The sequence below is a fragment of the Protopterus annectens genome, chromosome 14.part0, assembly GCF_019279795.1.
Source record: "Protopterus annectens isolate FY-2018-M chromosome 14.part0, PAN1.0, whole genome shotgun sequence".
In the NCBI taxonomy this organism is placed as follows: domain Eukaryota; kingdom Metazoa; phylum Chordata; order Ceratodontiformes; family Protopteridae; genus Protopterus; species Protopterus annectens.
In genome coordinates, this window is record NC_056748.1 from 569,545,823 (window position 1) to 569,570,879 (window position 25,057).

The window sequence follows — 25,057 nt, forward strand, 5'->3', positions numbered from 1 at the left end:
TTTGTGGAAAATCAGGTATAAAATGAGATTCCGAGGTCTCTTCCTGCTCCATGACCTTTTCATGGTGCTTCCCACCTATTTCTAGTCGTGCAATTGTTGTATGAATCCTTTTTCATTGCCCTTGCAATTAAATAATGCTTACATCTAACATTAAGAGACGGGCTGTCCTACTTTGTGTCTGGATTTCCTATAACCTCCTATAATTTAACCCAACATCTTTCTCGACTTTTCACATTGTGCTTCTCTTCTTTTAATGTATATTTTGGCCCACTGGTCTTCATCAGCCCATATTTTAGTCCACCCTGTAATATGTGAATGGCTTAAGGCCTCTAGACAGCAATCAGTTGCTATCAAGATCTAAACTGGAAATTGCTGTAACAAATGGGGCAGATCCTGCCTGGGGTGGGGTTGTGCATGGCAGAATGTTATGGCAGGTTCCATTCAAGAGGGGAATGGATTTTCTATCTATAAAGGGAGAAGGGATGATTGTGCCTTATAAATGGAGCCTGAAGGTTGAGGTAACCCATTACTGTTTTATCCGTCTGTCTCTTACTTTGGTTACAAACCTTTTATAGCTCCTTCTCTCTCTTTCTCTATCTGTATTAGTATGGGCATTCACCAAGGTTCTGCTGCTGCCCATTCGAATCTGATGGCAAACATAGTTTTTTTTTTAATTACTATTTTACTTCAAACCATTTTCTTCTACAGAACTTTGCATACTGTGTGTAAAATACTGCAACACAACCACTCAATCTCTTACTTAATCTGTCCTTTAACACCTGTATGCTGATAACACTTTCAGTCCCGATCTGTAGTGGCATATGCTTCTTCCATGCTTGCGCTGACGATGTCTCTAACACTGCATTCACACAACTCATTCACCAGACTTATTCATGACAACAGTTGCTGCTCCTTTTCACTCTGTCTCTGCTGCTATTCATCCATTGTACCCATTATGGGCACTCGTGCCCCTCTTTTTACCCCCGTTTGTTCAGTTTAAATAACTTGGTTTAAATGCATTCTCCATGTTAAATGCACCCCATTACTAAGACGGAAATGGTCAGAACATGGAATTCTTGATTCTCACTTGCTCTCTTCTGCTTGTTTTCTATTGGTCTGAAGCTTTTTCTTTGTGTCACTGCTTTAGCTGATCTTAATTCCATTTTTTTCTTTAGCTCAGAGTAACACTAGGACATGTGAAAACACAACCGACTACCCCATCTTTCTCCAAAGATCATCTACTGGTTGTCTTTAATACAGCTTATTCCTTGCATCACAAAAAATACTACACTTCTGAAAACATTAATTTAGAGTTGTCCTGTCTTGAAAGTTTTCCTCCTTCCACAGTTTCTCTCATTCTTAGCCCAGCTGCTATGTCACTTCCTCTCTCCTACTTTCTAAGCCCTTTAAACAATCTGTACCTCTTCCACATCCCTATTTTCCACACCCTTTCATCCCAGTAGTCCTCGCATATTACCTTGGTGTCACTGGGTATATTGCTTCACTAGCTCCAACACACTAATCTTGCATCACCCACACTGCTCCCACAAACCTTATATATTCCTTTTTCCCACTTTCCTTTTAAAGGCACACTCCTACTGTAGTCACTGTACTCGACTCTCCTTTTACCCTGCTATTGGAACACTAAACTTCCTTTATACATCCTGAAAAACTAGTAGTTTTCCACAAAGCATTCCTACAAATCATACTGGTGCCCCACCACATATTTTGTGTCCATGCCTGAAGAAAAAGATTTGACCAGGGGTAGATGAGGGTAAGAGAAAAGGTATCCCATCCCACTGCAGTAACAAAACAATCTGACTTTTATATTTGTTCTGCATCCAACCAAAGCAGAAAGCTTATGCAAATCACATCTTCTGGTAACCTGAAGTTAGCAGTACTTTTCAAATTATACAAGGTAAAAAGAAGTAAAATGGTAGCTTATCTTTTTGTGAAAGGGAAATTTTGCTGCACATAAAGTTGGCTTTTGAGAGATTTGATCACTTAATGACAAAAAAAAATCCAGTGTATTCCAACCAGATTGCAACTGCTTCTTTTGGGATTTCACAGTGCCCTTTACCTTACCAAACCAGCAAATATTTAAAAAATATCTGCTGGAAATCTGAAGCTGACTATACTTTCCAAGTGAATTGATAAAAGACTAGTTTAGCTTTATAATAAGCAATTCCTCTCCCACATACTTGGAGCTTTTGTAGCATTCTCTCAACAAAATTATTCACATGCCAGTAGACCATCAATAAAAGTACTGTGCACAGGAGAATAAATCTGCCCACTAAATAAAAGCTTTAGGAATGGCACAGTGATAAGAATTTCCTAAAATGATTTTTGAGATTCTTAATGAACAATAGGTTAGGTTTGCCAGAGGGCTAACAAATCAGAATCAATTACTTCAGGGAATCTCTCCAGCTCTACAAATGCTGGGCAAGCAACTGCTGCAGAAATTGCTGCTGGTAATACACAGACTCTTCCATGTATCAAACTATACCACACAACTACAGGAAACTAAAAAAAAAAAAAGGTTTTATCTCAGGCACACTCATTTTTTGCTATGCCAAAAAAATTGAGCTACAGACCTATCACACTCGTTTTTAACTTTTTTGACAAGACAGTTGTGTAAGTTGCACTTGGCCATAACAGTAAATGTTTCAATTGCCTATTGCTTTTCTTTTGCCCACCATGGTAAACCAGTTGCGGGTAATATCAAAGCTCACTAGCTCACTCTACTAGGACCTTGTCTTCTCCAATGGCATATTGCAAAGGAGTAGACAAAGTATTCTAAAGGCAGCTTCATGGTCCTCTGTACATACCTTTCTAAGGCATTACAAACTGTTTTCTTTTTCTAGATCCAGGACAGGCTTTGCTAGGACCATTCACCAGGGCCTTCTGAATCCATATCCTTCCTCCTCCCAGGTTAGATAGGTTTTGATAATCAATGCATATAGCCTAAAGGCTACTGCAGTAGTGTGAATGATGAAAATTGTACAATTGAGTAAGTTGTACTTACCCATAACATAGATCTTTGAATCCCTCACTGTTACGGTAGCTGCATCCACCCACCCCCACCCCTATTTTTGTATATAGTTTCTTGCTGGAATAGAAGACAGTTAGATTTTACATGTTTTAGTGGTGCAGGATAAGTGAACTCCTCAACTTTTGGACAATAAAGTCCTGAAATGTATTTACTCTGATGGCTGATTTTTCCTCCTTTGGGCTGACCAATCAGAAGTCAGAGTGAAGGTGTGGGAGAGAGAGAGAGAGAGAGACAGAGCTTTTGGAAGCCGACCAGTTGGTGTATCTAGGGACAAGACAAAACCCATATAGGCTACTGCAGCAGTGGGAATAGGATCATAGGAGGTTATGAGGCAATCAACCTGGAGTTAATTTCAAGCCTAGCCATTTCATCCCAAAGTAATACCATAGATACATTAGTCAATATCCAGGATTGTATTTATTAATGACTGCCCATGTTCAGGAGGGTTGCGGATGCTATCCCCAGTAAGAATTTACAGTGTCCCATCCACTCATTCAGGTTCTTTTTGAACAGTATCGTAGAGGTGCTCTGCTTCACATGAATTGGCAGCCTATTCCAAAGAGACACAAGTCTATCCCTCCAGCATGTCCTATTCAAATTGTACACCATATTTAGGTCCGTGGAACGGGTAACTCTAGTCCAATCTGATTTATGGATGTGCAGCAAATTCATTAGGTTTGGGTCGGAGACTGCTCTAAGCCAGGCATAAATCTCCCCCAAGAAGTCTATACAATAGAGTACAGTGACAGGGACTTTAGTCTGCCTGTGTAAGGCACATGCTGGAGTCTCTTGATCTTCTTAGTTAGAAACCTCTGAGGTCTACCCAGTACTGTAGGTGCTTTGTACGGTACATACCAAAAGGGGACATACTTAATTATGGGCCTGATTAGTGACAAGTATAGAAGGGTTATAACTTCCATAACTCTAGAGGCAATGTCTTTGCTAATTAAGTGTGCTACATATAAAACCTTCCTTACTAAAGTAGACACATGGTGGTCAAAGTTAAGGTCACATTCTACTTGTGATACCAGATCTCTTACCACTTTGTAGGTACATGGGTTATTGTTGTTAATTTGATAGTGTGAAGGGACATTGTTTTTACTGAAGGGAATGTTGATGCATTTCTTTGCATTCAGTATGAGACTGTGACTAAGACACCAGTCATTGGTCTGCACAAGACCTTCTTGATGTATATGGACATCTGGGGATTCAATAATTGCACCCAGTTTGCAGTTGTCCACAAACCTGGCCAGCCATAGCCCCTTAGTTTTGGCCTGAATTTCTGAGAAGTATATACCAAACAGTAAGGGGCTCAGCACTGACCCTTGTGGTACCCCACTGGTGACAGGTCTGCTTGTTGATGTTGACTCACCCAGTTTGAGTGTGTGTGACCAGTTTCTGAGCCAGTTGGCAACCCCATCTTACAACAAAGGGGTTTACATTCAGTTTGTTAGGTTTATCGGTTATACCAGAGTTTGGGATTGTGTCAAAGGCCTTTGCCAATATGAGGTATGCCGTGTACACAGATTTGCCTCGTTAATGGCCCTGGGTCACATTTTCAAAGAAATCCACCAGGTTTAATAGGCAGGATCTGCCCTTGACGACGCCAACTTGGGTCATAATCCAGGGTTTGGAGGTCGCCTGTGTCTTTGAGGCCCATGATGATACATTCCATGGCTTTACAGAAGAGGATGGTCAGACTTATGGGTCCATAAATCCCTGGGTCTGTTGCTAAGCTACGTTTTTGGAGGGGAATTAACTGTTGCCATTCTCCAGTCCACAGGAACAAAGCCAGTGGTTAGGCTGTGATTGAATAGGGTACTTAATGGTAGTGCTAATTCATGTTTTAGTTTGTTTAGAAGACAGCCTGGGATGCCGTCTGCTCCCATAGAGGCTGGGTCTGTGTTTTTTGCTGTAGACAAGGCTTTAATGGTGTGCTCTTCTGAAATGTGTGGGGGGTTAGGAACAAGGTTTGTGATTAAGTTTGGAGGGGATAAGGGAGTGAAAATTTCACCAAATCTGTTTGCTACCAGATTTGCTCTCTGCTGGGGTCAGTGTTTGTGACACCATTAGTCATTAGTTCAGCACATGGTTGGATCCTACCATTTAAGCTACATACATAGCTGTAAATGGCCATATAATTATTCTTGGTTGTGATTGCTAAGTTTTTCTCAAAGTTGATGAGCATATACATATTAAGTTAAGCTACTGCCAAGTACTCCCCGAGATTAAATCCCCTTGTTTTGAAATGTATATTAGGATCACAGATAAGCCAGCACTTTGCTGTCACCAATACATATTATACAGGTTAAAGCTCTGGGATACGAAACTGAGTCTACAGGATTAAGTTTCCACACTTTTACTAAGGCTACTGGTTCAATTTCTTTATGGATGTTCACCGCCTGCTCCTCCAACAACTCACTTGACAGAAAACATTTTACAGCATCTTGAACCATTTTTAGTTCAAATCTGGCCACAGAAACTGATGTACACAACCTTAAACTGTTCTATAAATTAATATGCATCTTTTTTGCATCTTTATGCACCCAGCTATTAAATGTCACTTCCTTTTGCATGTGGGCAATGTAGAACAAACAGCAAATGGACGAAAGAATTTGAAAGCCATATTATAAAGATTCTACTTTCTCTGCTATGATGATAATTGCAGTATATATATATATATATATATATAGATAGATAGATAGATATAGAGAGAGAGAGAGTTCCTAGTAGAGAAGTTCTGCCCTGCAAGGATTCAGGTGGCGTACTAGTTGCATTTAAAAAAAGCATGCAAAGGAAAATTCTGCAAATCTTTCAGCAGTTATGTTTACAAGGCACATTACGAAAGGGGGTGAGAAATGACCAGATCAGGTACTACCAGAAAGTTGAATAAAACATTGCAGCTGATGCTCATTACCAATTGGGTTAAGCTAATTTATTAGAAATAAGCTACTTTGGATAGTTCTGTAATAAAAATTCATGTATGTTGGATTCAGAGCAATATTTCTTGTTTTACTTTCCATCACCAAACCTTTCAGAAATGCCAGAGTTTTATAGTTATTACAGTTCAGAAAATGCTTATCAATGCAAAATCTGTTTTGTAACTAAGTGAATTAGAGTAATATTTAAAAATTGCCTCTAATGTTGATCCTTTTCACCCATTAGTTTTATCTTTGTCTAGAAATTTTAAACATGCAAATGAGAAGTATGATTCCAAAACAACATAACTTTGCCTAGCATTTATTCTCAGCTTTCTGTCTCCACCCCCACTCTTAAGCAGCCCGGTACAAACAGTGTTTGTGATAACACCCTCTGAAAGAACATTCATTAAGAACAGCTCCCCATCAGGCGCACACAGATGTATATTCACCCAGAAAAACAGCTCAAGTTTCAGTGCAGACATTAAATTGTCCAAATTGCATGGAATGCTGCATCACCGTGTTACTACTCACCATCAATCTCATACAGTAGCAATTCCATTATTCTTTGACCATACCAACTAATGTCCCTGTGGTGCTCAGTTTAACCACAGGAAGCTTCACCATTAAACTGCTTCATATTGAGCAGAAGACAGTCCATGAAGATGCCTACTGCAAGGGTCTTTGATGGTGAGAAAGTAAAATGTCAGCTGATGCATTCAGGAATATACCACTTAAAATGATGCATCACCCATCTAAAGGTGTTGAGATTTTCATCTAATTCCAGTTATTTAGCATGTTAGTGCGACAAGCCTCCAGTCTGCTGCACAGATAATTTAGTCCAAATGAAAATACCATGTTTCAGAAATACCAGCCACGTCATTCTATTCATATATAAAATGAACACACAACCATCTCGACATGCAGAATTACTGCTTCTTCATTGAGCCCTTTTCCATTACTGAAACCTAAAGAGAAGGAAGACTAAACATGCCATAATATACTGTTAGAAGCACTTCAGTTAACATGCTGTAAATATTTGCATCTCTCTCAAAAAGCATTTAAGTGCCACTGTTTAGGATGCTTGTATATACAGAGCACTGAATGGCTCTGTTGTATCGATTAATACAATGATTCACATTCCAAGGTACCAGGAAGTGATCTTTTAATGAACATAAAAGGCCTTCTATTTTCAGGGTAAGCACTACTATTTTATGCTGGCCAAGGGCTCTTGGTCTGATGGGGGTAGTTTTTTTTTCACTTTGTTCCTGAACAGGTGGCTGTTGCAGTGAACAGATGGGAAGCAGCCAATTAACAGGGAAAACTTGGTGAATAAAATACATTATTTAGAATTGAGCTAACCTGCCATTCAAAACTAAGAATTCATTGAAAGACACTCTCACACAGCTCAAAATCGTTCATGGTCATTTAGAACAGGGTGATTAAAATAAGTTAGTGTGTGTAGGATTATAAGAGGTAGGCATGACCTATTTGCATGATTTGCTCTATGCATTGCATGTAATATGTATTTAATCCAGTTCTCTTGTACATAAACAGCACACATGCTATAATGTTATTCACTAATGTTACTGTTGGAAGGAATAATGATATGGAACAACAGTGCAAAATACAAAGCAAACAGCACTCTGCACGACAAAACTAGGTCCTTTGTCTCTTGTGATATAACCTCATTAAGCAGCATGCCATAGCACAGTCTGCATTTTCATTTGATAAGTAGGCACCAGGATGTTTTTATGGTGTTTATTTTTCCACTAAGAGTTAAATAGTTAGGCAGTGTTAAAGTCTGGAATTGAAACACTGCAGTACATAACCCCTGACATGTTCTTAATGAACGACACATATATATTCATTGGTTTTCCTAGTCCCCTGATTTTTAAAGTTATAACAGCTGAGGCTTTACATAACGGCTGCCTTTGAGTCACTGATGGGTGCAGCGTTTGTGATTCAACATCAAGCGCCACTTGTCTCCAGCATTTATATGAGCTGTTGCTTTGGCAGGTTGTCCCAAAGACTCTTCTCATCTGACGTGTCAGGTCTACTATCAAACAGAGACGAATGGTGAATTCACTTTTACAGTTAGGTAAACTGAATGCTATTATCCATGTATTTGTCACTACTCTGCAGATCCAAGCCTCTAATCTGCCATCTGGATGGCTGCTACGAAGTTAAAAAGCAGGGACAAGCACTTCTTAGTAACTATGTGCTGTCAACTGTTATTTTAAAGCCTCTGTGATTTTTTTTCCTCTTTTGCCTGACTAGGAAAATGGGGCAGCTACAATGACAAAATTCTGCATCAACTGTGTAGTCCTTGGCAGATATGTCAATGATGCGTTTTAGAAATAATAGTTTGTTCTTCTAAATGTGTAAACAAAGGTGGTGCATGCAAATTATAGAAAAAAATGTTTAAATGAATATAGATAGGCTGGGCTGAACTTCAAACATTCAAATAAATATGATGTGCTGTGGCTTAGACAATAGAAGACGCAATATAAATTTTTAATGTACTTTGATCAGAATTTCTCATGTTTTGAAAATACAGATCTTTAACAGAATATAAAGGTGTTGCTTAAAATAACAAATCTTAACAGAAAAATAGATCAAGATTACAGGAAGAGCTCCTTATTCCAGAGATAGTGCATTCATTACAATTGCAATTACACATAAAAATCATAGTTTAACCACAAAATATACAAGTGACTACTGTACAAATGTATTTTTAATATATTGCATTAGTGTGGATAGACTGTTTGAGTTAGCTGTTCAAACCAATGGTTAGTCAATGTATATTTTTCCAGTAAAGATGACTTATTAAAAACAGTCAACAATTAAGAGATGCATTTTGCTAAACATTTTGTACTTTTGTTCTGTTGCACTTCAAGAGTAAATAGTGTAAATTTTCATATTTGGTGCTGTAAAAAAAGGATTGCAAATAAAGTATGAAAAACTTTTGAAGAATTGTAAGGATACAGGTAACTTTATAATGATGCTTGTTAAAATATTCATTTTAGAAGTTGTATAATTTTATTTATACATTTACAAAACAAACTGTTTATCCCATACATTTTTACTTGATTTCTGCCATCACAAGACCACACTCATTAGATTACAAGAAAAATTGTACTTTATGCCCAAGAAAATGGCAGGTCAGAATCATAACAGCCAGCGTCGGATTTGGAACTCATTGGCTGCATTCAGGATTATAGCACGATTTACCAATAGAAGACAGAATTCTTCTTTACAAATTCCACCCACGTATCAGTAAGTAAAGTACCAGTATATGCATGCAGATGGGTCGTGTAAAGAGAGATACTATACAACACGGCATAATTTATCTAAACATTAATACATGTTCCATAATTAATACAGGACAGAAAAGTGTCAATTGAGCTCATTACAGGTAAACTCTTGCTCTGCAGATGAGCACTGCATTTGTGCTGTTGCAGTGGGCCATTATTCCATCAGAACAATAATCTAGATTACTATGCAAACAAGAAACTCATATTTTGCAGCTAATGCTCCTCTACTGAGACCATCCTGATAAGCCAAGAATAATCTCTGATAGCCAGGAGGTCCTTTTAGCTCAACCTCATTCAGGTGATTCATAACCATGTGTAGTCTGTCCAGAGTCCGTGCCTGCATGCTGAAGCATGCCAGCTATAACCTCCTCAGGTTGCCATGGTACACCACTGAATGATGGTTGAGGTTTACGAGATCACTGGCATGTTTACTCTGGGTTGGGGGTGATTGAAGAATTCTTACAGTGACAACATGATTTTATAGAGAGACCCTAGATATATGCAAGTAATGACCTTGTGAAATCTGACATTGCATGGTTTAGATGATGGCAAACTAGTGGTAACCAAACACCAAGAAAGTGTTTCACATATGGTCCAATAGTATTTCCTATTTTTTGAGGTAGAGCAGGAATTTGCTACATGGGATCATTGCTAAAACTGTGACTGTTATGACTGGGGGGGGGGTTTAGATAAATGACCACTAGAATCCATGCCTACATATTACATTAAGGAGGAAATGGCATAGAAGCACAATGCTATCCAGGGAACTGAAGCAGAGTACATGCCTAAAGTACTGTTGCTAAGCACCTTGGTAGAACCGGTTGTACCTATACACAATGATGGAGGCTTTCTTTGCTCATTCCTAACCCAACCTAGTTAAATGCGAGCATGGTTGCTGTAAAGCAATGCAAATATCTTTGGGAAGTACATGGGTCCCTGTACACGAAGGACTTAGGTTATTGCTGCAGTACGCACTCTATGAATCACTAAAAACTGCTAAATAGAACTGGTTATTAATAGTCTAAAACTCTACTCTTGACCATGTTGCTATTCAAAGAAAACGGCACAAGTAGAATTGGCAGAAAAAAGCGACTGGTTATAAATTGAACATTTTGGCAGAGTATGCCAAATCTGATTATATACCATGGCCAACATCCGAAACTAAAGCAATGTTTAGGTGTACATATGTTATACATACCAAGATTTCAGGTATCGTCACCACTGCATTTTAAGATATTTACCCAGCATTATACCATGACCCCCCCCAAAACGTGCACGCTGATTGGCCAGCGTGCACATTGTAAATCGAGTTATACTAATGGAAAAAGGTCCGGTCGCCTGGACTTTTTTCCATTAGTATAACTCTAAAACTGTCTCGCTATGTTAAATGGGTTTAGCATAGCGAGACAGCTTTAAAATAAGCAACGGAGATCTCTGTTGCTTATTTCAAAGCTGTCTCGCTATGCTAAACCCATTTAACATAGCGAGACAGGTTTTAAAAAAAAAGCAACGGAGAAAGCAAAATCTCCGTTGCTTTTTTTACTGTTTCGCTATGTTAAATGGGTTTAACATAGCGAGACAGTTTTAAAAAAAGCAACAGACATCTCCGTTGCTTATTTTAAAACTGTCTCGCTATGTTAAACCCATTTAACATAGCGAAAACAGTAAAAAAAAAAGCAACGGAGATCTTGCTTTCTCCCTTGCTTTTGCCCACAGCTCTGATGTACTGCGCAGGCGCGCAGTACATCAGAACTCTTGGATGCCAGACATCTGCGGAAGGGCAGTAAACAGGCACTATACTATGCCATTATTTAAGAAAAGTAATAGTTTCTTTTCTTAAATAATGTCATGGTATAATAGCAATAACCCACTTCTGGGTGTGGGTAATGCTGTATTTACCCATGGTTGGCTTTGTTTGGTCCCTCGGGCTTCGCCCTCGGGACCAAACCATGCCAACCGTGGGTAAATCCAGCATTACCCACACCCAGGCATGGGTTATTGCTATAATTCATCTTTATAAAGTAGCAGCTCAAGTTAAAATGTTAATAAGGTCAGAGCGTTTATTTGCTTTTTTTATTAATATTTTCATTTAATAACCCATGTAGAACACTGATGTTAACAGACCATTTCCAGGCGCAACAAAGGGTAACAAAGTTGACAATTTCATATAGACACTTGTGATATCTACAGAAACATGTTTAACAAACACGCAATGAATAGGTCTATTTTCAGAGATTGAAGAAAACATTAAATCAAACAGCTAATCGTCAAACATTAAACATTGGACGGCAGTGTTCTCGTATATAGTTAGACAGCAGCAGGAAATCGCTCAGTATACTTTTGTCATGATTCCGTAGTTATAAAATAAAAGTGTATTAAAATAATATTTGGCTCACACCAGACCCTTCTTATGTGGGGACGGTTTCCCTCCACACCACCGCTAATTATGTACTATATGCAAACTCTGATATCACACAATTTTCACACTGTAATGTGATCTCGGAGTCGGTATATAAAATTAGCGAGCCCCTCCCCACATAAGAAGAGTCCAGTGTATGATTTGTTTTATGTGTATCAGGTGTGCTTTTCACTCGCTCACTATCTTTTTTTCATTGGTTGAAGAAGCGCACATCTTACTCGAAAGTGTATGATATATAGTAGATAATAGATTCTGGAGATTTACCTTAATTTATGTATGCATGCATTAACTCTGATCTTTTAGCTGATGAAAATGTACACAAATTTCTATTAACTTTTTCAATCTTTTTAAATATGTTTTTTATATTTTGTAATACTGTTTTGCCCCATCTCTTTATGATTACTAAGCCTCTCCCATGTAGGTCCACGTACAGCTCCAGAAAACTGGCATACTATGACACCAAGAAAGTGGTCAAGAGCCAGGGAAACAGCTATCAATTTGAAGGAACTGTATGCTCCTGACTCTCCCTCCCCTGTTTGACTGGAAGTGTAGTGCAATGTCTACCATGCTTAACCCCACACAAGTTTTTTTCCAGATGCATAACTCCATCCAGATTGTAATCCATCACTCCTACAGTCCCTAGCTGTAGTCAATGCATTTTCAGGCTTTTAGCAGGTAGAAGCTCTTGCAGTTTGAGGTTAAACACAATACACATGGAACGGACAAGTCTTGTGTGTGTCTACTTTGGACTAGAGCTATCACACTTTAATCCCATCTTTCAGTTCTTTCCCGAGAATGGTGTTGGCACTCAATGGCATAATAGGGGACTATATGTCCACATATTTGGTTCGTGATAGGTTAGCTCCAAGTTGTTTACAGTCTGTCTCTCTAAAAGGATGGTAGACCTGGTCTGACCAAGAGCTCAATTGCTTGTGACAAGAGGGGCAAAGGTTGGTATATCATTAGAGGTGTACAGGTCTATGGGATGACAAATTTAATCTGATTAAGCACTCTGATTTAGTAGATTGAGACCTCTCATAAGATGGAAGCTTCTCTGCTCAGAGACATATCACCAGTGACTGACTGACCAACATCCTCTTCTGGGTGCTGAACAGGTTGTGCAGTTCAACATGCCTCACCAGCCAATGAGCTTCATCATCTTACTAATATGAGACCATCATCAGATGATCTGCTTTTTCTCTTCCAGGCACCAAAGTCACTGGCAAGATGTGTCCTTTTTCCTAGACAGTATTTGCCGTTTGTAATTATGATAAGCATTTAACTGATTTCAGACAAGTTGTACGATTTGATTGTTGGACTTTTGCCCTCCAGGCTGTTTCAGACCAACTCAGTTGTGCTACATCTAGTTACTTATCAGATCCTAGAGCACTCCTCAGTGAGGTCTAGAATTTCTCTGATGGTTTTCTCTGCACAGCTTGAATCCTATCTCACTGTCTCACTGACCCATACATGTGGTGTCTTTCTCAGCAAAGTACTGAGACTGCTCTCATATGAGCAGTTAATGAGCAGCTAATGGCAAGACAACAAAAACTGCACTGTATTGTCATACAGCTGTTTTTCTCTGCAGCATTTGATATCCCTGATTATGACATCCCGATGCAGTGCTTGTGAACTAACTTTGACCTTTCATCCACAATCCTCTCATGGTTTACATCATACCTAACTGATCATACCCAAAAGATAATTTTAGGAAAAAAATCTTTTGTTTTTTTCCATCTAGATTGTGGAATACCACAAATTTAAATCTTAGACCATTTGCTGTACATGGTGTTTATGCCCCACCAAGGATACCATCATGAGTGGACTTGATTTATAGTGTACCACTAATGTACTGAAGACACTTAGTTTTACCTTACCTTTATACAGGTCAAGATGGTGAATGTGTATTCTCTTAATGATGTTTTGAAGGCCATTCATCAATGGCTTTTACTTAATTAGTTAAACAAATCTATAACCATATCTGCCTGTACTTGACTTGGATTCCACATACTTGGAGGTCACAGTGTCATTCTGCCCTATCGGGGCATTGCACTATGCTGACCAGATTTTGCTGGTAGTTCCAAAGACGCTCTGGAAATTTGACTACTATTCTTTTGTATTGCAAGCCTCACACATGTAAAACCTACTTCCACAGTGGCTGATAGAGTCCTCTATACTTTAGCAAATTTTTGAATTATTGTTTTTATTAGTGCCATTTATTGATGGATTTACCTACAATCAAAGACTATTTTTATGATATTCTGATAAAAAAACTGTCCAATTAAAAACAACAAAAGCTCACAAAAATATGCCAGACCTTTTGACCTTCCACAAATTAAATGCACTAAGTCTGTGTGGAGAAATGGGGCAAAAAACCTTCAAAAGCACACAGCCAGCTCTCACTATACAAGACATTGGGATTAAACTCACTGCAACTACTAAAGGAACAGCCGGCAAACAAGTGTAAATAAGCCATTTTTACTGAGAGTGGGTTTGATCAATATGGGGTGTTCTTAGCATTGTTAATGGTGCCATGCTAAAATGCTCACCTGTCACTTCTATCCCTACCTGTAGCACCTAAGCCACTAGACAAACTTCATCACCTAGGGTGTAATCAGGACCAAAACCTGTATAGCACCCAGCTGACAGACTGTTACCTTCTACATTAATCTTTATCATCTTGCTAGAACTGTCCTTAAATTTCTGTAAAACAGCTACCGATTTATCTTTCACAAAATTAGAAGTATGTTGGAAAGTGCAAAGTGTTTTACATCTCATTTAAAAAAGCTTTCCTCTTTTTGTGTGTATGTATATTTCATAATCTGGGCCTTAGTATTGCACTGCTGTCCAATTAGGATAGTAATGTACACAGTTTGTGTTTGTTTAGTCCATCGGTGTGAGAAGGTATAGTACTAAACCTTTAACGTCCAGTTTTACATCCTACCACCTTTATTCTTTTAAAATCAAACTATAATCTCTGCAACATTATTGAAGTTTCTTTATCAAAAGAACAGACTCATAACCAGCAGGTGACTTATACACATGCCAACGTCTTTTATGAAGTAGTGGAGAGACATTTAGAGAAGAAAAATTAACTTCCATTTTTAAAGGGACAGTAAGTAATTCAGTTATGTTACCAGGCTTTTCTCTATATGTGATGAAGAATCTCACAGTTAAGAAAAGATGCTAGCCTGTGAGATCCTTAGTGTTGTAAGTGACCACAATAAAATATCAAATGGCCTTACGCATAGAGAGGTGATAGCCACATCATATTGTGTTCAATTCATCTGTCATGAACTTTATAACATGAATAGGTGCTTCACCGTTTCTTGCTGATATATGATCTTGTCATGTTACTGAGAGCAAGATAAATAGTTTCTTACCATCATCATGTGTCTGTTTTAATGAAACATGATGCATCCCCCTCTCTATTCTAGTTTTTATGTGCCTCACAAGTCCTTCATGGCTTGTTAAAATGTATAATAAGTACATTTAAAAATGTTGGTATAACTAAAGTTCCATCAGTAAACCATTTAGCAATAATATCATAGGAGAGTACTAGGCTATTGACACAATGGGGCTTTTTAAGCCTGGCCAAACTTCCCAATAAAATTTGATGTGTTTCAATTCCTAGGGGGTTTTCCTGGGGTATATATGCTTGGGCATAGGTGACAGAGCATTTACATGCTTCTTCACACCAACAGAAACATACGTGTGAGACCAGGAGTGTATTTACAGTTCCCCATCCACTGATTCAAGTCTTTTATACAGAAGTGCAGTGATGAACTCTGCTTCACATGGATGGGAAGTCTGTCCCAGAGGAATGGGACCTTTTGAGACACTGGATTGAGCATTTCTGATCCTATTTGTTTTACAAATATGCAACAGATCCATTAGAGCTGGATCAGAGGATGTGTTTTAAGGCAGACATAGGTCGCCTGTCAGCAGACTGTAGGAGACCGAATAAAAGGAAAAGGCTTTGAGGCAGTCTGTATAAGACTTGTTTTCTACATCATGTATTCTTTTTGTGAGGAATCTGAGAATATCCCAGTTGTTTATGCCTGGCCAGGTACATAAGGAAGTGAGCTTTGTAATTTGTAACTGGTCTTATGAGAAAGGAGTACAAAGACAAGGACACGTTTGTATGTAGATGCCATACCCTTGCTTACAAGTTGTGCAACACAGAATAATTTCCTCAGGTACAAGTGACAAATGCCAAATCACTGTATTGGCATTGAGTTTTAGACCATGACTATGTTGTTACAGTTATTAATCTCTGTCAGGCTGTTCTGGAAGATATTTGTGTCTTGGTGGGATTCAATGAATGTACCCAGTTCGTAATCATCTACAACCTTAGTTAGCCAGAGGCTCCTGACATCAAACCTGTCCTCAGTGATGTAGATGCCAAATAAAAGCAGCCCCAGCACTGAGCCATGTTGCAGTCCTCCATGCATTTGGTATGAAATCCATTTAAAGGCTGTGATTAAATGGGGTTTCTCATGTAGTCTTAATATTTCATGTTTCATGCTATTAAGGAGACATCCTGGGATATTATTAGGAACCACTGATGCAGTCTTTTGGCCTTGGAGAGTGAGTTAAGCACCTTCTCTAGTGATAGGTGGAGGAGTTATGGATGTGAGTATTTCCTGAGGAGCATCTGGAGTCTTGATGGGGGGTATAAATGGAGTTAAATATGTGTGCAAGGAGGCTTGCTATATCTTCCAGCTCTGTATAGGTAACACCAGTTACAATTAAATTTGTTACATTATTTTGTATTGCCTTTCAGGTTACAGACATAGATAAAGAAAGCTTTGTGATTGTCCTTGGCCTGGGAGGATAATTTTACCTCAAAATTGTCTTCGGAGAACTTGATTATCCCCCTGAGTTGCTTATTTAGGTTGATGTTAAAGGAAAAAATAAACTTCAAAATGATCAATACACGGCAGGTTCAGGTTAAGGCACTTTAATCTTGCAGCAAGGAGACAAAAACGTGCTAATACAGAGTTTGTCTAACTAGAATCAGGAAGTATGATTGTCTTTATACTTTTCTTACAAGGTATTGCCTACTAAGCTGACGTAATAAATCACATGCTCTTTCAATATTGTTTCTCAGCAGCTGTTTGTCCATGATTTTCTGCTGGTATATCAAGTTTACAAAAAAAAAACTTCCTGAGAAAAACAAGGTGGCCTTGACGACCACTGGTCAGATACAACTTTTGCTATGCAATGTTACCATTCAAGGTACTATGGCTAATTCGAGCACAAAGCAAGTACAGATCACAGTTCATTTCTTCAAGCAGTCTTTTGTCTGATGTATCTCTTCTTTTCTGCAGCTGTGCATGTTCTCATAACATGAACAGGGCTGATCGTTCATATTCAATCACATTATAGAAAATAGTGTTGTTCTATTCATTCACTATTCATTCATTTTCCTGACCTAGCAGATAATCACCTGCTTCCCAGTACATTTCCAAAAGGCATAAACATGAATTTTGCTGTGCTAGCAAATACTAGGTCAGAGAGCATCTTGCAATTTCAGAAAGCATACTGCAGTTTGAAAAGCATCTTATAATCTCATACAAAGTTAAGCTGCACATAAAATAGAATGAAAATGTGTTAACCCTTTTAGCTTCTAATAAGCACTAAACATATACATGAATACATATTTTTCTAACATTTCCCCCCTGTTAATACTTTTTATTCTATTTTCAAAAGCATAAACAGTTTGCTTCTTCTCCTAACCTCTTCCATTTTTGGATTTGCAGTTAAGAGAGTTATTTAGTTTAGACTTATGAAATAATTTCACTTTTCAATAATTCTTCAATTTCAGTACTTTGATATAAAGTCTCAGAAACTGACATGTCTATAAAATCTTTGATTAATTTGTTCATGCAGGAAATACCACAACAAATGCATGCTCCTAAAAGGAGTAACCCCACACAAATGGCAATCAGGATGTTCATTAGGATGGAACCCCACCCCCCGAAACTAATTCTGGAAAAAGTCCATCAGAGGGTTTGGGCCTCGTTTGGTCATGGCCGACACTTGCTGGATCACCTCAAGATGGTCGTTTATCTCATGCTGGTTGTCAGGAATATATGAACAGCATTCTTCTTTGATTAAAGTGCACGTACCACCTCTCACCGCTAGGGTGAAGTCGAGAGCCATGCGGTTTTGAAGCACCACAGTTCTCATAGCGTTCAGTTCATCAGTCATTAACTCGAGAGCAGAAAAAGTTGCATTGCTCATAACTTCAAGAAGTTTGGACAGTTTTCTCAGCTCCCAAATCGATTTTACTGCGCCATATGCAGGGGCTATGCCTGCCCATGATATAATAGTGTCACTCAAGTCCATGTGTGTTAGTTTATCTTTGTTCTTCACGGAATTATGGTTTCTCCATCTTTCTTCGATTCATCCCACTGGATTCTTTGGTCTCTTGATTGGATTTCCAGGTTTACTGCTGACCTCTCTGATGTTTCAAATTTTCCCTCGAGGCAAAGCTGCAGTGTGTCGTATGGTCGGAACCAGGTAACCCAAAAAACAACTGCCGGACCAATTCTCAGGTAGCCATTTGTATGCTTTTTTCCCACAAACAAAATAACAATTTTCTACTTTAGTGTTGATATATGCTTGCCCTGCACAAAACATTTTCTTATCAATGATAGAAAGTTGCTTTAAAAGAACAGGATTATGCTGTATTTCACTAACAGTTTTCTGCATTTTCTCAAGATATGAGTCATAGTTTGCATCACAAATAGTTTCTGCCTTATTAGCCTTAATATAACATTTATAAGAAACAGTCACATTGCAATTGCTCCAACCCACCTGAATAGTGTCATTTTCATAAAAGCATACAATTCCTTTTTGTGTAACAGGTAGGTACAATGCTATTTTGTCTTGTGATTTTACAGGTGTAGTATCAAAAATCAAATTCTCCCAGGTCTCATTGACCCCTAGGGCGACAGCAGCCATTAATAATCCCCCGTATGCTGTTGGTATAGCTGTGCAAATCCAGCAGTTTGAAACATTAAAAGTCTCAGCATACACATATTTAATTGCTTGGTAAGTGTTAAAGTTTGGATGCCAGTCTATGAGTAACGCATCACGTTTGTTCAGTTCAACTCGTGTGGCTGAAAAAAGGAAAGGTCACAGCAAAAAGATCATTGTTACCAGTATAGCTAACAGGATGATCATGCAATTTTTCTGAGGTTGTTCTGCATCCCTGTTTTCCCTATACCTGGTCATTTTTGTTCTCGTTGTATAACAGTAACAAGGTTTTTGTCCAGTTCAAAGTTCTTGACCAGTTTACAGTGTATCAAATGGATCCAGGGCACACGTTCAGCTATCTTGACTGCAGTGGGTGTTGCCAGCAAAACTTGGAACGACCCTTCCCACTTCGGAGAACTCCAATTTCTTTTCTTTACGACCTTCACTCAGATCCACGACCCTGGTTGTACTACTGCTTCCAATGGTCTGTTCTTTATCTGAAACAGAATTTAACTGCAGAAGTTGTTTGTTATTCAAAAGACGCCCGATATACTCTGCAGGTGAACTATCAGCTTCCTGGTCTGCAGGCATGAGAGGTTTCCACTGAGGTATATAATATGCCCTCCTGAACAGTATTTCAAAAGGAGTTAACCCCTTTGCATTTGGTACAGTTCTCATGCTCAACAATGCCAGAGGCAGACAGTGCACCTAGTTCTTCTGCATTTCGCTAATCATTTTCCTAAGTTTGTTTTTCAAAACCCCATTATGCCTCTCTACTAATCCTGCAGATTGGGGTTGGTATGCACAATGGTTCTTTAAGGAAATTCCGAAATAACGGCTCAACTGTTGTATGGTTTGATTTACAAAATGTATGCCATTGTCACTATAGATCTTTTCCGGTATGCCAAATCTAGGAATAATTTCTTTAACAAGGACTTTTGCAACGGCAGCTGCATCTGGATTTTTGGTCGGAAAAGCTTCCACCCATTTGGAAAACATATCTATAATGACAAGACAGTACTTTTTATTTTCACATTTGTTTAGTTCTATGAAATCCATACAGATAGTATGGAATGGGTACGGTGGTGTCGCAAAACTCCCTCGCTTAGGCTTTAATGCCCCTTGTGCATGATGCCTGTTACAAACATGGCATGCTGCACAAACATTTTTTGTGTAGTTTGTAAATCCATACGTTGTAAACACTCGATTCACTAACTGTACCATCCCCCCTGTTGAGACATGGCACTGCTCATGGCTCAACAAAGCTGCATATCTAAACAAGTTAGACGGCAAAATTGGTTTTCTTTCTTTGGAGATGCACAGCCCTTTCTCAAGAATTGCTCCTCGTTTTATCCATTTCTGTTTCTCTACATTTGTAGAAAGTGTCTGCATTGTTTTTAACATTTCTAAATCTAAAATCTCAGAAGGTTGTAATTCCTCACTCAAAAGAAATACTTCTGAAGCTGAAGCTGCCTGTTTTGCAGCTGTATCAGCTTTCGCATTACCTTTTGAAATCCTATCCTGTTGCTTCGTATGAGCTACGCATTTACAAATAGCTACTTTTTGAGGTAACTGAATAGATTCTAACAAATCTAAAATAAATTGTGCATGATTAATCTGTTTACCAGTAAGTGTTAACATTCCTCTATTTTTCCACTGCTGCGCAAAAACATGTACAGTAGAAAAAGCGTACTGGCTGTCAGTAAAAATGTTTACACATTTACCCTTTGCCAAGGTACATGCCCTTGTCAAAACAATCAATTCTGCTGCTTGTGCAGATAAGTTGTGTGGTAAAGACTTTGCTTCTAAAATCTCAGTATCAGAAACTACTGCATACCCTACTAGATTCTGTCCTGTAGGACACATTTTACATGAGCCGTCCACATAGTATGTCACCTCGGCATCATCCAAGGTAACATCTGTGAGATCTTTTCCAGGTAGTGTCTTTTGCTCAATCTCCTGCAGGCAGCAGTGTGGTTTGCCATCTGCAGGGGTTGGGAGCAAGGTTGACAGATTCAAAGTTGTGCATCAGTCAATTGTCATATGAGGTTGGCTCAATAGTATAGTCATACAGGAAAGATGTCTAGCAGGAGAAAGATATGCTACTTTTTCTTGCAGTAAAATAATCGCGACTGCATGAGGCACTCTCAATGTGAGAGGGTGGAATAACACCACTGAGGTCGAAGCCTGTACTGCCATTGCAGCTGCAACTACTGCTTGTACACAGTGGGGCAGGGATCACGCCACTGGGTCCAGCTGTGATGAATAATAAGCTATGGGGCGCGTTATCCCCATGCTGCTGTGTTAACACTGATGTCATGTAACCTTGTTTCAATCTACAGTTTGGAAAAAACGTTTATGATAGTTTGGTAATCCTAAGACTAATGAGGATGCTATCAGTTGTTTCAATTTGCAGAAAGCGGATTCTGCTTCTGGTGTCCATTGTAATAAATCTTGTGCTGCCATAGGCTTCTTGCATATCAAGTTGGTCAGTGGAGCAGACTCCAAGGCATAGTTTGGAATCCAACTCCGGCAAAAATTAGTCGTACCTAGGAAGGACATCATTTCCTTCTTGGTAGTCAGTTTGGGTGCTTGTAAGATTGCTATTTTCCTGTCTTCATCTAATATTCTGCCTTCTTTGGATATTACATATCCCAGGTATTTAACCTGCTTCTTCCAAAGCTGCAGTTTGTTTTTGTTCACTTTGTGTCCTTGAGTGGCTAGAAATTGCAGTAGTGCTATGGTATCTTCTCTGCATTCTTGCTGGGTGGGGGCTGCCAGCAGAATGTCATCTACATAAAGTAAAATCTGGCTGCCTCTTGGTGGGATAAATCCCACCAAGTTACTCGCCATTTCCTGTGCGAATATCATTGGGCTCTCACAATATCCCTGTGGTAGTCGCGTGTATGTATACCTTTTCCCCTGAAATGTAAATGCAAACCAATGTTGTCTGTCAGGGTGTATCGGTTTTGAGAAAAACGCATTGCTAATATCTACCACATAAAAATACTTCTGTTGAGGCTTTAAATCATTTAGTAAGGTGTGTGGATCTGGCACCGTAGGTGCTCTGGGTATTACTGCATCATTTACAGCTTGTAAATCTTGGACCATACGCCATTCTCCATTTAATAAATAAATAAATACATATAATTCTCCATTTGCTTTCCTAACAGGAAATAAGGGTGTATTACATGGCGAATCGGGAGATTCTATCAGTATTCCTTCCTTAAGTAAAGCTGCTATTATAGGTTTGATTCCTACTTCTGCATCCCTTCTTAAGGGATACGGTCTCTTTTGAGGTCTACATGCTGATTTTGGTGTGATAATAACTGGTCCTGCTGTACGAATAAGTCCTACATCTGATTTCTCTGTTGACCAGAGAGTCTCTGGTATGCCTCGTAAGGCTTTTTCTTCTTCCTCTAGTAAGAGTGCTACTCAGCTGTCCTCAGTTGCCTGCAAATGCACAGCTGGGTGCATCTGTGTTATCCAATTCAACTTCTGCTTTTGTACTCCCTGCTCTGACAGTTATAATTATGTCTGTCTTTCCCACCTTGTGACTTTTTCTCCAAGATCTGCCCATTTCACATTCTTGTCTTTTGTTAAACTAACATGTGGTAATCAATTAGATTTATAGAGTGCAAAGAATTCCTGGGGCAATGAACAGCTGCCTACACTGTTCCCTTCTGTGTCCCAGTATAGATTACATAATACTAATCTGTTTGCATGGTTTTTAAACAGTTCTTGCTCATATTCCTTATCAGGTCCTGGTGTGCTACAGTAATACAGAGTACAGTGCAGCAAATGCTGTTTATCAGTGTCAAGGGAGGGGGATTTACTGATGGCTACGTTCATCAGTTCTTCAGTTACTGCCCCTGGACCAGTCGTAACCAAGTCCTGGCTGCACCAATAAAATGTTTCACCCTCCGGTCGCACCACAAAAGTATTCATTTGCCACTGTGCTTCCATACCCTGCATAGTTGGAACTACTGCTATGCCAAATATCTGCATAAGGTCTCTGCCTAAAAGGTTTACTGGGCATTTTGCAGAAACAACAATTTTGCTCTTCTGGGTCATCCCAGAAACAGGGTCAGTTATTGCTATGCTATGGGAGAGTGGCTCCCGATACAGCTGTCCATTAGCTGCTTTCATTAATATATAATCAAGTGATTCTGAATTTTCTGGTAGTTTGGAAGGATGTATCAGGGTCCATGAAGCCCCTGAGTCGCACAGGAATTTGACTTCCCTCCCCTCTACCAGAAGTGTAACTTCCGGTTTTGTGTCTGCTAAATAGAGCTCTAGGCTCAATAATGCCAAGTCTAAAATTTCACTTTCTTCACCATCGGTAATTTCTTGCACTTCCTCTATTTCTTCTATCACATTCTCTACTTCCTCTATCACATTTGCATTTGTCTTTTCTTGGTTATTCCCTTCTAGTGATTCTTGACTATCATATAGTCAGTCCTCACCCTCCTTATCTTTCATGGCTACCTTCTTGTTTTGCCTGCAATCCCTTGCCAAATGTCCCTTTTTTCCACATTTACAACATTCACCCCTTTTCTTCCTTTCTTCAAACTCCTCTGATCGCTTATTAGATTGTTTCCCTGGGCATTTTTCTTGCCCTTCTTCCCGGACTGTACTACAAAGACTTCAGCTCCGTCTTCTACTGCGGATACTTGGGTTTTCTTTTTGCTATTAAAATGCCTTTTGGCATGTCTCACATATTCAAGTAATGACTGTAATCTACTTGTACGTTGATCTACCATGTGCTTTGTAATAAAACTACTTATGGGTGCAATATTACCCTTCAAAAATGCATTCTTTAGTTGCTACTCATATGGGGACTCATGTGTTTGGTCTTCAGGTACCTGCATTTCACAATGGTTATTAAAACACTCTAATAATCTAGCATAATATCTATCAACAGTTTCGCCTTCCTGTTGGATGCATTGATTAATGCAAGTCCAGTCAGCCCTAGGCTTCTACTTCTCAGAGATTCAGTCTGTCAGACCTTTCACTCTGTTATCCAGCTCTGCATTGCTATGTGGGAGTGGCTTATGGTCCGCGTCACGGGGATTCCAGTTGCCACTGATCATGTGCCAATCTGGACCTATGATTTGTCTGACTACTTTCTCTACTTCTTCTCCATTCAAATGGTAACTTAACCTCATGCCCCGTAAGTCCTCTAAGAATTTTCTAAAATTAACTTTTGGATGGGGAATTCCCTCTGTGGCTTTCCAGATGTCTTCCGGTGTCCACGGTCTATATACTAGAAGAGTTGAGTCCTGTCCTGCCTGTGGATTTGGTACTTCTATGAGTGGACATATCTCTTCTTCACTCATAGCTCGTGAATTTGTATTTATTTCATATAATTCAATATCCCCTCTTAAGTTACGTGTTCGAGACCTGGTCTCGATGGGATCTCTAACATATGGTCCTGGCTTCACGGTGACAGCCGGGTATAGTGGAGGTAGACCAGCTTGTCCACTCACTTCATATTCTGGTGCAGGAAGTGGAGGGGGTGGAGGGGCTGATGCCATTACTAAATTATTGTCTTCTTCATCTAGAAACATTGCTTTTGAATTATTACTTTTTTGTTCCCTACGGTTTGCTTCCTCAATCCACCTCTGTGCCTGAGGAACTCCCAATTGGTGTTGCTTTTTTACCTGACCTTTTGCGTCGGCTTTAAGCTGTTTGACAAGTTTAATAAGCGAGGATTTTTCTAATTTGCCATCAAATTCATATTTATTAACCCATTTTGCATAGTATCTAATATTGTCGGCACGCTGCGATTACATATATTTTGCATCTTCGGTTAGTGGTGGGTTTCGGGAACTTTTTGTGCACTTATTACCCATATTGTTCTGACTGTTAAAAAATGTTACATAACCCTTCTTATTCTCACGTGGTACCACGATTTTCTATTTCACAATTTAAATAGAATAACTGCCTACCTATCCTGTTTCCCTGATCTATGACAAGACAGCAATCTTTTTTGTCCCTGATTTGTAGAATACAAAATCTCCCTGACAAAAACAAGTAGTGTAACAAGTCCCTGATCTAAAACTGAGAAAAGGTAAATTCCTCCTTACCTGTGCCTCCGTGATTGACCATCTCACTGATGGAACGGTTGACTCGTCCTCCAATCGCAGATCAGAAACAGTGGCTGGCCTCTCTTGAACGACAATTCAGTCGGAGGTCTTTCAGAGCAGAAGAACTGATGTGGCCTCTTCCCTGTACGGTTTCATGCCACCGGGCCCATCTGACCTGAGCTAGAGTGAGAGTTTCCGGTCCGAAGGACCAATCTGTCAAAGGAAAAAATAAACTTTAAAATGATCAATACACGGCAGGTTCAGGTTAAGACGCT